Source organism: Ranitomeya variabilis, chromosome 5 (assembly GCF_051348905.1).
Source record: "Ranitomeya variabilis isolate aRanVar5 chromosome 5, aRanVar5.hap1, whole genome shotgun sequence".
NCBI classification, from domain to species: Eukaryota; Metazoa; Chordata; class Amphibia; order Anura; family Dendrobatidae; genus Ranitomeya; species Ranitomeya variabilis.
The window spans coordinates 298,344,429-298,359,067 of NC_135236.1; positions in this window are offsets into that span (position 1 = coordinate 298,344,429).

The window sequence follows — 14,639 nt, forward strand, 5'->3', positions numbered from 1 at the left end:
GCTAAATGTCTCATTTTTGAAATACAGTTAGAAATTTTGCTTTCTGACCATAAGCAGCGCTGGCTTCTCCCCTTTTTTACTTTGAGACCTACTCCGTGAGAAATCTGGAACTGTCGGGGCAGTCACCCAGATTGAACGGGGGAAAGCATAAGGCCCCGGACCGACCTTTGCACTCTGGAGTAGGGGGCGTGGCTAAGATAAAAGAGCTGCGGCACATGGGAAATCAGTCAGTCTTAGCGGGAACTTGCAGGGCGCAGGAGGGCAGTGTCAGGGCTCCTTCTGTGGAGCATCCAGACAGAGTAGGCCCAAGCCAGAAGGGTCTGAGAGCCACGACCAGAGACTGCTGACAAAGACGCATCCAGTCCCCTCTGACAATGCTGACCATGAGTGATAAGTCACACAGTCAGGGGAATCAGGGTCACCCACCTTGAGGGGTTTCCCGTTATACCGGCATTCCATCGTATCCTGTCTCTGGACTCTGACAAGGAAAAAGACTGTGCTCTATCCTGCTCGTCATTTCTCATCCCGCCGAACATCCACCAGACCACGTGGAATCACCGCCTTCTCCAGAATCCAGAACGCCATCTTCTCCAGGACTATACCGAACCTCATATAGGCCACGGCCTTTTCACCGAAGCTCACAATCCGAGAACCACATTCTGATGTCACAGACTGATAGGCTTGCTATTCTTGAACTTTCTACCCTATCCACTACCCCTGTTTCCCCCAAGTTCCAAATCTCTTGTTCAAGTATACTGTTTTCCCCATTTTCTCCCTGTGAGGAGTATACCTGTAAAAGTAAACCCCACGTTAGCCCTTGCTCTGTCTCCGACCCGTTACTGCATCTTGCCACCTGCTCACACTTGGCGTAGTTGGCAGGATACAGTCTACCAGCATGGAGGGGGCAGACCAAGTATCTGGGGAGGGCCCTAGGTCCAGTATTTCTCTGGGGGCAATGCTGAACAATCTATCAAAATGTAATGGGAACAATACCATGTTGTGGAGCTGGACCGAACGTATTAGAGGGATGATAAGGATGCACCCTATGATACCTGCTCTACAGGTGGAGCTCGCCATGATGGCCCTGGAAGGAGAGGCCTGGGATTTAGTGATGCTAAGACCCCCCGACAGCGGGATACGTTTGACAAAGTGTTACGTATACTGGAGGAAACACATGGGGACCCCACAGACGTAGGGGAGCTACATATGTGGCTGCTTAGCCAGGTTCAAAGAGAGGGGGAGACGGTGACACAGTACATGAATGTATTGCAAGAAATTCAAACTGCCATATCCAGGAAAGATGGCGTGGGGATAGGGCCGATTAATGTAGTGCTGCATGACCAGTTAGTGACCAGGTTGAGATGCGCTGCTGAAACAGGCCCTGCGGGAGTGCTTGCGTATGAACCCACACATGATTTTGCAGAGGTCATTGTGAGGCGCGCGCGCAAGAACATGGGGTGACAGTTCCGGTGGTGAAGGTCCGGAGTGGAGAGGTAGTCGTGAATATAATTGCTGCACCAGAATGGGTGGAAGATTTGTGGAAAGAAATCCAAGTGATGAGGGAAGATCTGACAGAAACTAAAAAGAAGGTGACCTCGCTGAGCACATCTGGGGCAGAGCTTTCTCAGAACCGCGACGTGGTGGAAGAGCATCTAGACGGGAGGAACTTCCTACCTCCTTCCTCTGTGGAGAGCTGGGGCATGTGACCCAGGTGTGCCCACATCGGGGGCAGCCTCTCCAGCATTGTCCATTAAACTAGGAGGCTCCGTGGCTGGGGGATGCCGCCCGGAGCCAGAACAGCCAGTAAGAAGAACCAGAAGTCCCACCAATTTAGTTTCAGTGTGTCCTTTAGTCTGGGCCGAGATGGATGGACGGGCCGTATGCTGCCTGGTGGATACCGGCTCCCAAGTAACTACTATGCCTGAGAAGTATTTCAGAAATAATTTCCCTGAAGCGATGAGGCCTCAGTGGGGACAGGTAAAACATTTGACGGCCGCCAATCAGCTCCCCATCCCGGTCGCAGGGGTGGCATGGATGCAAATTAGGGTCTGCGGCAAAGACTTGGGCTGCAAAGGTGTGGTACTGACTTCGGCCGATACTGAGCATGGATATACTGTCACCCTGGGGATGAATGTGCTTAAAGAGTTCAGAAGCTTGCCCATCAACGAGTCCCCAGACCTGTTTCAGAGACAATGGAGCCCGCAAACGCCTCAAAGGAAAATATTTCAACAGTTATTAAGGACGGCTCAAGCGCAAGAGGTCTCCTGCGATGGAAAAGTGCTGGGAAAAGTGATCATTCCGGCTGTGAACAATGTGGAAATACCTCTGGGGCAGACCATGCTTTCTGTTCCTGTCCTGGCCTGCTCCCTTCTGGAAGGAGTTGAAGTAGAATTAGAGCCAACTACTATGGAGAACCTACCACCAGGACTCCTGGTTGCATGGACACTGGCTACAGTATGTGATGGGAAGGTACCAGAGCAATGTGTAAATTTGATATAGAGCACACTGACACTTCCCCCCCAGCAGCGAGATAGCGCAAATTGTTGGCATGACGGATGAGCTGATATCACCACAGACCGTCCAATTGACGACAAAAAAAGGAGACCCTTGGACTGTAGCCATATAAGCGCATTCAGTATCAGAACCCCTACAACAACAAAAAAAGGGCAAAGAATCTTAGAAGAAATGTGGGCTGAACTAACAGAGCTCACACTGCAACAGATACAGCAGCTGGAAAATGTATTCGGACGCTATCGAGACGTATTCGCTTGTCAGGAGGATGATTTTGGCTGTACCACTGCAATCACTCATGAGATCCCAACAGGCAATGCTGCGCCCATTAGAGAATGCTACCATCAAATTCCTCCACAGTTATATCAGGAAGTGAAAGGGATGCTCATGCAAATGTTACAAAGCGGTGTCATCCGCAAAAGCCAAAGCCTGTGGGCTGCTCCCATAGTCCTAGTATGGAAGGAAAATGGCACTCTGAGATTCTGCATGGACTATCGCAAGTTGAATGCCTGCACTGTGCGAGATTCGTACCCGGTACCCCATGTTGAGGAGTCCTTATCTGCCCTGGGACACGCAAGATTCCCTGTGTGCTCAATTCATCCTGCAGCAGACTGAAAAGCCAGCAGAAACACAGAACTTGGCTAAGGTTTAATAGGGGGGAGGAAAATGTCCAACCCGGGTGGAGATCCAGCGGCGGCGGCAATACTCAGGGGAGTCGCACACCCTGAGCGATTTCAAGGAGAGACTTTGTAGTTTGTTTGAAGTGTTCCCCTGTCTGAGAGTCAAAAAGTCAACATCCTCACTGGCCAGTTAGCTAGTGCAGCCCAGAGGGAGGTAAAGTCCTGGCCGGACACTGATAAAAGAACTGTCAAACAAATCTTGGTGAGGCTGAAGATCACCTTTGATACTCGCACTGCAGCAGCAGATTAAAATGAGATCCTTTGGGTGCAAACAAAGGGTGCAGGACAGTGTACAGGACTATGCCCTTAATCTTCAGGAGGCGCTGAGGGCCATTAAGCAGGATGACCCCGACAGCATGCAAGATGAGGATAGACTGCTAACTGAGCAGTTTATTGAGGGGCTCCTGTCCAACACCCAAAGGACACAGCTGCGCATCATGGCCCTACAAAACCCTGACCTGGACTTTGCGCACTTTAAAGATAGGGCCATTCAGGTGCTGCATGAACCAAATTCCAGCAGCACAGCACTCCCTAGGTGCCCAGCCATTACATACCATCAGGAGGCAGCGTCCTTTCCCCAGACTCCCGTTGAGGCTGACACGCAGACCCTAGATAATGATTCTGCTGCAGAACTACGTCTCCAGGTCCAGGAGTTAACCAAAAGTGTGGCTACGCTAGCCCAAACCATGCAGTCCATGCAAGTATCGTCCCCAAAGGAAAAGATCCAGCTGGCCTCCAGTCCAGATGACGTCACGTGACGATGGCAGAGGAGAATCCCACCGACCAGAGGGAGAGACAGCGATCGCTATTACCAGGACGGCTGACCCATCTGTCGCCTCTGCAACAAGGCGGGGCACATCGCAAGATTCTGTAATTTAAACAAGCAACCCCTGGGGCACAGGGCCAACCCCCAGGAGTAAGATGACCAGGCCCACAAATCTGGCAAGACAAGTAGGTCGGAGGACGACCGATCCTCCCAGTTATGATTGATGGCATCCCGATGAACGCTTTGCTGGACACCAGCTCCCAAGTGACGACAATACCATATATCCTTTACAAACGGTACTGGGCTGACTCTGATATTATGCACGGCCCAGATGATGATCTAACAATAGTCGCAAGTAATGGTCAGCCTTTGCCACGAGTGGGGTATAAAGAGGTGACCATTAAGATGGAGCAAGTAGAGTTGAAAGCCCAAGGTCTGATAATTGTAGATATTGATTGGCGAGAATGGAACCCAATGATGACCCTAGGTACCAATGTGATAGAAAATTTTCTTGGCGAGATTATTGTTCTATTGCAACAGGTAGCCGAAACTGCCAGTTCCAGTGAGCAGTGAGTCCTGCAGAAGGAGATCAAAGCCCTGATGCAGAGGCAACAGGTAGAGCTGTTGTAATATCTCTCAGAACTGAAATGTTAATTTGGTGTCGAGCTGCTATAGGTATAAGAGGTCAACTGTACGCATCTTAAATTGTGGGGAGAAAGAGGTCAAACTACCCGGTATGCCAACGTTGCTAAGCTGTTCACTGTCAATAACAATGTGGGCAACAGAATCCTTGGTCCCGTCCCACCAGGTGGAGGACAATGGCTCTGCAGAACAACTAGAGGATTGGTGTCAGAAGCTACACATAGGCATTGCCTCCACCCCTTTCACACCAAAAAAAGGGGTTCAACACCATATCCCCACTGGAGACCATCCACCCATTAAAGAAAGGTACTGCCCAGTTCCCCCGCCCCACTACCAGTGTGACAAGGGCATATTATGATAGATGAAAAAAACGGGGGTCATTAGAGATAGTTGTAGCCCCTGGGCAGCTCTGTTAGTCCTCGTTAAGAAGAAAAATGATACAATGAGGATGTGTGTTGATTACAGCCAGATAAACCGCATAACACATAAAGATGCTTATCCGTTACCACAAATTGAGGAGTCATTAGCTGCCCTGAAATTTGCTATCTCTCCACCTCGAATCTCACCAGTGGATACTGGCAGGTTCCCGTGGCAGAGGAAGATAGAGAAAAGACCACCTTCACGACACCTATGAGCTTATATGAGTTCAACAGTATGCCATTTGGGCTTTGCAACGCATCGGGGACATTCCAGAGGTTGATTAAGTGTTGCCTCGGCACAAGAACTATATATACTACAGGAGGTGGTTCTGTGTAGAGGGCTGACATGAGTGATATACTACAAAAGGGAGCTCTGTGTATATGTGCTGATAGGAAATATATACTGTAGAAGGGGGCTAAAAGGAGTGATGTACTGCAGGATTTGGCTTTGCATAGTGGGATTGCGAGTATACAGCTCTGGCAAAAATTAAGAGACCACCACATCAAAACCTTGTCATGGGCAGCCCAATCTCCAGACCTGAACCCCATTGAAAACCTCTGGAATGTAAGCAAGAGGATGATGGATAGTCACAAGCCATCAAACAAAGAATAACTGTTTAAATAAATATAAATATATATATATATATATATATATATATATATATATATATATATATATTACACACATTATAAGACCATATTGTAATTTTGTGAATAACTATTTTAGTGTACCCATGTATACAAAGTAACAAAGTTTCAAGTATTGTCTTTATAGAGAAGGCATAGGCAATACTAATTGCCTAAAACTTGCAATGTGGAAAACTAAGCACTTCCTTATTTTATTGATTATTACATAAGAATAAAAAAACAAACACACGGTATATGTAGGATACATATAGGAACTATTCTCCAGAGGGAAGTGGAGCTAATATTGTGCTCCAAACAAGTACAATTATGCAATAGAAGGCAGAGACTGCTCTGTGAGGCAGATTGTCAGTCCACACAAGATTATATTTGAGATTATGATCTAGGATACATCCTGGTGACATGCCTCTGGCCATTATAGCAAGTAATTATCCAATAACTCCTTCATAATTTTTTACTAGTGTATACTGTATTGTTAATTGTATTATACAGCATTGATAACTATACAGCTGTTTGGTAGTTATAATTTGATAAAATATAGCACATAACATGACAGTTTTTGAGCACCATACTATATTTTTGGTGAAAGTAGTTTCTGGTGGTTATTTGGACTTTGTGTGGCATTACATGATATGCAACAGAAGATATCCAGCTTTTTTTTATTAAGATTGATCATCTTATACTTCGGAGCCAATTTGAGTTTTTGGGTCAAGACTTAAAGGGAAGACAAAGTATTCTTGCAAACTATGAATTTGGGGTCACTGTGGATGAAACACTGGTGGAAAACCTCAAACCTGTTAACTTTTTTACAGGGTGGACCTTTGGACAAAAGCCACAAAATGAGTGGATGGTGTTAGTGGATCGCCCCCAAGGGCAGCGAGGTACTCGGTACCGGGTCCTTCGGTTCACTGGGGGATGTCACGGTGGCTGACCCGGCTCGTGGCCCTGGGATGTCCGTATTAAAGAGAAAGGTCTTTAAGGGGAATGTTTGTGACGCCACCTGTGGTATTCGGTCAGGATGACCGACGCTGCTTTAAGGGGTCCGCTGGGGTGATGTTATAGTAGCTAGATGGTATACCTTCCCACAGGTGAAGTATGTCCCCAGGGCTTCCCAGTGTGTAGATGGTGGATGGTGAGAGGTGCAGTGAAGAACGAGGACACAAGGTTGCAGTCTCTTTACCTTTACTGAAGATTCCAGCATCCACAGTCCAGAGCACCAGATCACAGGGCAGACAGAGTCTGGCCGGTTTGGAGGCAAGTCCAGAGTTCCCTTGTCCAGGTAGTAATCAGTAGCCTTCCTCTAGCGCTGCGGTGTTCTAGTCCCTTACTGCTAAGCTTCTCATAAGGTCCTCACAGATGTTATAGATGTTATGTCTCTCTGTCTCTGTCAACGGAGAGGATAGGACAAGCCCGTATGACCGGTGGCTTGAGGCGTTTTACAGGGACTCTATCATGCCCCAGCCTCTAAGGGGTGCCACCTTGCCTCCTGGGTATAGGGTGGGCAGCTAACATGAAATTAGCTGTCCTGCCGGTCTCTGGAGCAAGGCATAAAGGATCGTTGCTCCCTCGGTGTCCCGGCTACCGGGATCCTGCACCTCAGAAGGAGGCAGCCTGTGTAGGGTTGTTCCCCTCCTGGTATCCACTCCTTTACTACGACTTCTTTCACCCTCTCTGCAATACAGTTCTCTTTCAGTGTCTCTTTCTAGAAGCTGCAGCTCTCAGGGTATGCATAGCTCCGTGTCCTTCTGTCTCGATCTCTGACAGGATGCCACCCCTGTCAGGGACCAACTACCTGAGCGAAGCTCAGCCAGCAGCTCACTAACTTTCGCTCCAGGCCACCAGTTTTACCTAAGTGTGGGAAGTGCCCTAATAAATAGGAGCAGAGCTCCCCCTGGTGGCCTGGAGTATGAAATGTGTTGCATGTTTGTGATACCTGGATGCAGTTGTCCTTCTTTGCCTCCAAACGTAACATCACTCCCCCCTAGAGGAGAATGATATTACTGCAACGACCAGGACCCTGGGGTGCTGCATTAGACTTTTACATGCATCTGTCTGTCAATTACTAGAAAATCTGAAATCAAGTAGGATATCAACATACAGAGGGTCGTATACTGCAATGAATGGACAAAAAGAATAGCACAAATGTATTCATGTTCTTTCAGAATGATGTTGCAATGGATTTTATTTTTTTGAAAAAATATATGATTAGGTATTTCATAGTACACTCTAATAGTAGAGTCCATGCACATTAGATAAAATGCAGAAAAAAAATGACCAATTTTGATCATAGTGAATGATTGTCTGATTTGTTGAAATGAGCGATCGTTCATTTCAACTGTTTTCCAGGCAGCAAATGATTGTAATCATTGAAACCACTTGTTGCATGTTGGATTTTTTTCAGCACTGCCTTTATCTTCATTCTTCAGCCCCAAAAATCCAATGTTGGCAGATGAAGTTTATCCCACCAATGATCATTTGTTGCCCCAATCTCATCTAATGGGTTTAAGGGCTTGAAAAGCGGAATTTATCAAGACTGCTGGAGGAAGATGGGCTAGATCTATTAAGAGGAGCATGACTCTTAATAAATTCGGAGCATGTTTTGGGCTGTTTGTGCACTAGAAAACTGGATCTCCACCAACCACAAGTTGGCTGTCACGAAACAGCTGTCGGGTGACCAGGGACAAGGGGCTCCTTCCCTGTCCCTAACACAAGGGGGCAGTCTAGCTCGCCCTGCTCCCCATGATACTTCTGAAGGTGAAAATGCCTCCACCCATGCCTTATCTCCTGAGTAAGTCCTCCATCTGTTCTCTTCCCCCATCCAGGGAAGAGGGGCGCTACTGTGCACCACAGTACACCAACCCGACAAACAAGGCAACACAAACAAAGATTAACAGAAAACTTCAGGCATACAAAATATTCACTTACAAATAACAAAGGAAGGCATAGGGGTGTGAAGGTAGGGGAATAAACCAAAATAGAGAAGGATAGGGAATTACCATGCATACAAACCAAGCAACAGTCAGAGATACAGTGGGGCAAAAAAATATTTAGTCAGCGACCAATTGTGCAAGTTCTCCCTGTTAAAAAGATGAGAGAGGCATGTAATTGACATCCTAGTTAGACCACAACTATGAGAGTCAAAATGAGAAAACAAATCCAGAAAATCACCTTGTCTGATTTGGCAAGATTTATTTAGCAAAATATGGTGGAACATAACTATTTGGTATCCTAAAAACATGCAAGATTTCTGGCTCTCACAGACATGTAACTTCTTCTTTAAGAAGCTCCTCTGTCCTCTACTCACTACCTGTAGTAATGGCACCTGTTTGAACTTGTCATCAATATAAAATACACCTGTCCACAACTTCAAAACAGTCACACTCCAAACTCCACTATGGTGAAGACCAAAGAGCTGACGAAGGACACCAGAGAAAAAAAATTGTAGCCCTGCACCAAGTTGAGAAGATTGAATCTGCAATAGGCAAGCAGCTTGATGTGATGAAATCAACTGTGGGTGCAATAATAAGAAAATGGACGACATACAAGACCACTGATAATCTCCCTCGATCTGGGGCTCCATGCAAGATTTCACCAAATGGGGTCAAAATGATCACAAGAAGGGTGAGCAAAAATCCCAGAACCACACAGGAGAACCTAGTGAATGACCTGCATAAAGTTGGGACCACCGTAACAAAGGCTACCATCAGTAACACTATGCTGCCAGGGACTCAGATACTGCAGTGCCAGATGTGTCCCCCTGCTTTAGCCAGTACATGTCTGAGCCCGTCTTAAGTTTGCTAGAGAGCATTTGGATTATCCAGAAGAGTATTGGGAGAATGTCATATGGTCTGATGAAACCAAAGTAGAACTGTTTTGTAGAAACAAAGCTCGTTATGTTTGGAGGAGACAGAATGCTGCGTTGCATCCAAAAAACTCCAAAACTACTGTGAAGCATGGGGGTGGCAACATCATTCTTCGGGGCTGTTTCTCTGCAAAGGGACCAGGGTGACTGATCCATGTACATGAAAGAATGAATGGGGCCATGTATCGTGAGATTTTGAGTGCAAACCTCCTACAATCTCCAAAGGGCATTGAAGATGAAACATGGATGGGTCTTTCAGCATGATAATGATCCCAAGCACACTGCCAGGGCAATGAAGGAGTGGCTTTGTAAGAAGCATAAGAAGGTCCTGGAGTGGCCTAGTCAGTCTCCAGATATCAACCCCATAGAAAACCTTTGGAGGGAGATGAAAGTCCATGTTGTTGTGAAATTGGATTCTGGGCTCCCCCGGTGGCCACTTGTGGAATTGTACTTGTGTGCATCATCCCCTCTGTTCACCTGCTCCTATCAGTATGTGGGAGTCGCTATATAACCTTGCTCCTCTGTCAGTTTCATGCCGGTCAACAATGTAATCAGAAGCCTTTCTGTGCATGTTCCTGCTACTAGACAACTCCCAGCTAAGTTGGACTTTTGTCCTTGTGTGTTTTTGCATTTTGTTCCTGTTCACAGCTGCTGTTTCGTTACTGTGTCTGGAAAGCTCTTGTGAGCGGAAATTGCCACTCTGGTGTTATGAGTTAATGCTAGAGTCTTAAAGTAATTTCTGGATGGTGTTTTGATAGAGTTTTCTGCTGACCATGAAAATGCCCTTTCTGTTTTCTTGCTATCTAGTAAGCGGACCTCGATTTTTGCTAAACCTATTTTCATACTACGTTTGTCATTTCATCTAAAATCACCGCCAATATATGTGGGGGCCTCTGTCTGCCTTTTGGGAAAATTTCTCTAGAGGTGAGCCAGGACTGTCTTTTCCTCTGCTAGGATTAGGTAGTTCTCCGGCTGGCGCTGGGCATCTAGGGATAAAAAACGTAGGCATGCTACCCGGCCACTTCTAGTTGTGCGGCAGGTTTAGTTCATGGTCAGTATAGTTTCCATCTTCCAAGAGCTAGTTCTCATATATGCTGGGCTATGTTCTCTCGCCATTGAGAATCATGATAGTTTGACCGGCCCAAAAAAAAGGGTTAAATTACTGGCTGAGAAAGGAGAGAAAAAAGAAGTCTGCTACAATTTTTTTTTTTTTTTTTTCCTCTAGTTCTGAGTGTGCTCTTAATTGAATCACTTGCTAGTCTGCCTATACTGCAGCCTTCCTCTCTTTCTCTCCTTCATCTCCTTGAATGGCTCTGTGTTCACCTGTTTCAAATGGATCTTCAGAGTGTAGCTACAGGTTTGAATAATCTCGCCACAAAGGTACAAAATTTGCAAGATTTTGTTGTTCATGCACCTATGTCTGAGCCTAGAATTCCTTTGCCTGAATTCTTCTCGGGGAATAGATCTCACTTTCAAAATTTTAAAAATAATTGCAAATTGTTTTTGTCCCTGAAGTCTCGCTCTGCCGGAGACCCTGCACAGCAGGTCAGGATTGTAATTTCCTTGCTCCGGGGCGACCCTCAAGACTGGGCTTTTGCATTGGCACCAGGGGATCCTGCGTTGCTCAATGTGGATGCGTTTTTTCTGGCCTTGGGGTTGCTTTATGAGGAACCTCATTTAGAGCTTCAGGCGGAAAAGGCCTTGATGTCCTTGTCTCAGGGGCAAGATGAAGCTGAAATATACTGCCAAAAATTCCGCAAATGGTCTGTGCTTACTCAGTGGAATGAGTGCGCCTTGGCGGCGATTTTCAGAGAAGGTCTCTCTGATGCCATTAAGGATGTTATGGTGGGGTTCCCTGTGCCTGCGAGTCTGAATGAGTCCATGACGATGGCTATTCAGATCGATAGGCGTCTGCGGGAGCGCAAACCTGTGCACCATTTGGCGGTGTCTACTGAGAAAACACCAGAAAATATGCAATGTGATAGAATTCTGTCCAGAAGCGAGCGGCAGAATTTTAGACGAAAAAATGGGTTGTGCTTCTATTGTGGTGATTCAACTCATGTTATATCAGCATGCTTTAAGCGTACTAAGAAGCCTGACAAGTCTGTTTCAATTAGCACTTTACAGTCTAAGTTTATTCTATCTGTGACCCTGATTTGTTCTTTGTCATCTATTACCGCGGACGCCTATGTCAACTCTGGCGCTGCTTTGAGTCTTATGGATTGGTCCTTTGCCAAACGCTGTGGGTATGATTTGGAGCCATTGGAGGCTCCGATACCTCTGAAAGGGATTGACTCCACCCCATTGGCTAGTAATAAACCACAATACTGGACACAAGTGACTATGCGTGTTAATCCGGATCACCAGGAGGTTATTCGCTTTCTGGTGCTGTATAATCTACATGATGTTTTGGTGCTGGGATTGCCATGGCTGCAATCTCATAACCCAGTCCTCGACTGGAGAGCTATGTCTGTGTTAAGCTGGGGATTTAAAGGAACTCATGGGGACGTACCTTTGGTTTCCATTTCATCATCTATTCCCTCTGAGATTCCTGAATTCTTGTCTGACTTTCGTGACGTTTTTGAAGAACCCAAGGTTGGTTCACTACCTCCGCACCGGGAGTGCGATTGTGCCATAGACTTGATCCCGGGTAGTAAATACCCTAAGGGTCGTTTATTTAATCTGTCTGTGCCTGAACACGCGGCTATGCGAGAATATATAAAGGAGTCCTTGGAAAAGGGACATATTCGTCCTTCGTCATCTCCCTTAGGAGCCGGTTTTTTCTTTGTGTCTAAGAAAGACGGCTCTTTGAGGCCGTGTATTGATTATCGACTTTTGAATAAAATCACGGTTAAATATCAATATCCGTTACCACTGCTTACTGATTTGTTTGCTCGTATAAAGGGGGCCAAGTGGTTCTCTAAGATTGATCTCCGTCGGGCGTATAATTTGGTGCGAATCAGGCAGGGGGATGAGTGGAAAACCGCATTTAATACGCCCGAGGGCCATTTTGAGTATTTGGTGATGCCTTTTGGTCTTTCTAATGCCCCTTCAGTCTTCCAGTCCTTTATGCATGACATTTTCCGCGATTATTTGGATAAATTTATGATTGTGTATCTGGATGATATTCTGATTTTTTCGGATGACTGGGACTCTCATGTCCAGCAGGTCAGGAGGGTTTTTCAGGTTTTGCGGTCTAATTCCTTGTGTGTGAAGGGTTCTAAGTGTGTTTTTGGGGTTCAAAAGATTTCCTTCTTGGGATACATTTTTTCCCCCTCTTCCATCGAGATGGATCCTGTCAAGGTTCAGGCTATTGGTGATTGGACGCAACCCTCTTCTCTTAAGAGTCTTCAGAAATTTTTGGGCTTTGCTAACTTTTATCGTCGATTTATTGCTGGTTTTTCTGATGTTGTAAAACCATTGACTGATTTGACTAAGAAGGGTGCTGATGTTGCTGATTGGTCCCCTGATGCTGTGGAGGCCTTTCGGGAGCTCAAGCGCCGCTTTTCTTCCGCCCCAGTGTTGCGTCAGCCTGATGTTGCTCTTCCTTTTCAGGTTGAGGTCGACGCTTCTGAAATCGGAGCTGGGGCGGTGTTGTCGCAGAGAAGTTCCGACTGCTCCGTGATGAGACCTTGTGCTTTTTTTCCCGTAAATTTTCGCCCGCCGAGCGGAATTATGATATTGGGAATCGGGAGCTTTTGGCCATGAAGTGGGCTTTTGAGGAGTGGCGTCACTGGCTTGAGGGGGCCAGACATCAGGTGGTGGTATTGACTGACCACAAAAATTTAATTTACCTTGAGTCTGCCAGGCGCCTGAATCCTAGACAGGCGCGCTGGTCGTTGTTTTTCTCTCAGTTTAATTTTGTGGTGTCTTACCTACCGGGTTCTAAGAATGTTAAGGCGGATGCCCTTTCTAGGAGTTTTGAGCCTGACTCCCCTGGTAATTCTGAGCCCACAGGTATCCTTAAAGATGGAGTGATATTGTCTGCCGTTTCTCCAGACCTGCGGCGGGCCTTGCAGGAGTTTCAGGCGGATAGACCTGATCGTTGCCCACCTGGTAGACTGTTTGTTCCTGATGATTGGACCAGTAGAGTCATCTCTGAGGTTCATTCTTCTGCATTGGCAGGTCATCCTGGAATCTTTGGTACCAGGGATTTGGTGGCAAGGTCCTTCTGGTGGCCTTCCCTGTCACGAGATGTGCGAGGCTTTGTGCAGTCTTGTGACGTTTGTGCTCGGGCCAAGCCTTGTTGTTCTCGGGCTAGTGGATTGTTGTTACCCTTGCCTATCCCGAAGAGGCCTTGGACGCACATCTCGATGGATTTTATTTCGGATCTGCCTGTTTCTCATAAGATGTCTGTCATCTGGGTGGTGTGTGACCGTTTCTCTAAGATGGTCCATCTGGTTCCCTTGCCTAAGTTGCCTTCTTCTTCCGAGTTGGTTCCTCTGTTTTTTCAAAATATTGTTCGTTTGCATGGTATTCCGGAGAATATCGTTTCTGACAGAGGGACCCAATTCGTGTCTAGATTTTGGCGGGCATTCTGTGCTAGGATGGGCATAGATTTGTCTTTTTCGTCTGCTTTCCATCCTCAGACTAATGGCCAGACCGAGCGGACTAATCAGACCTTGGAGACATATTTGAGGTGTTTTGTGTCTGCGGATCAGGATGATTGGGTTGCTTTTTTGCCTTTGGCGGAGTTCGCCCTCAATAATCGGGCCAGCTCTGCCACCTTGGTGTCCCCGTTTTTCTGTAATTCGGGGTTTCATCCTCGATTTTCCTCCGGTCAAGTGGAATCTTCGGATTGTCCTGGAGTGGATGCTGTGGTGGAGAGGTTGCATCAGATTTGGGGGCAGGTGGTGGACAATTTGAAGTTGTCCCAGGAGAAGACTCAGCTTTTTGCCAACCGCCGTCGTCGTGTTGGTCCTCGGCTTTGTGTTGGGGACTTGGTGTGGTTGTCTTCTCGTTTTGTCCCTATGAGGGTTTCTTCTCCTAAGTTTAAGCCTCGGTTCATCGGCCCGTACAAGATATTGGAGATTCTTAACCCTGTGTCCTTCCGTTTGGACCTCCCTGCATCCTTTTCGATTCATAATGTTTTTCATCGGTCATTGTTGCGCAGG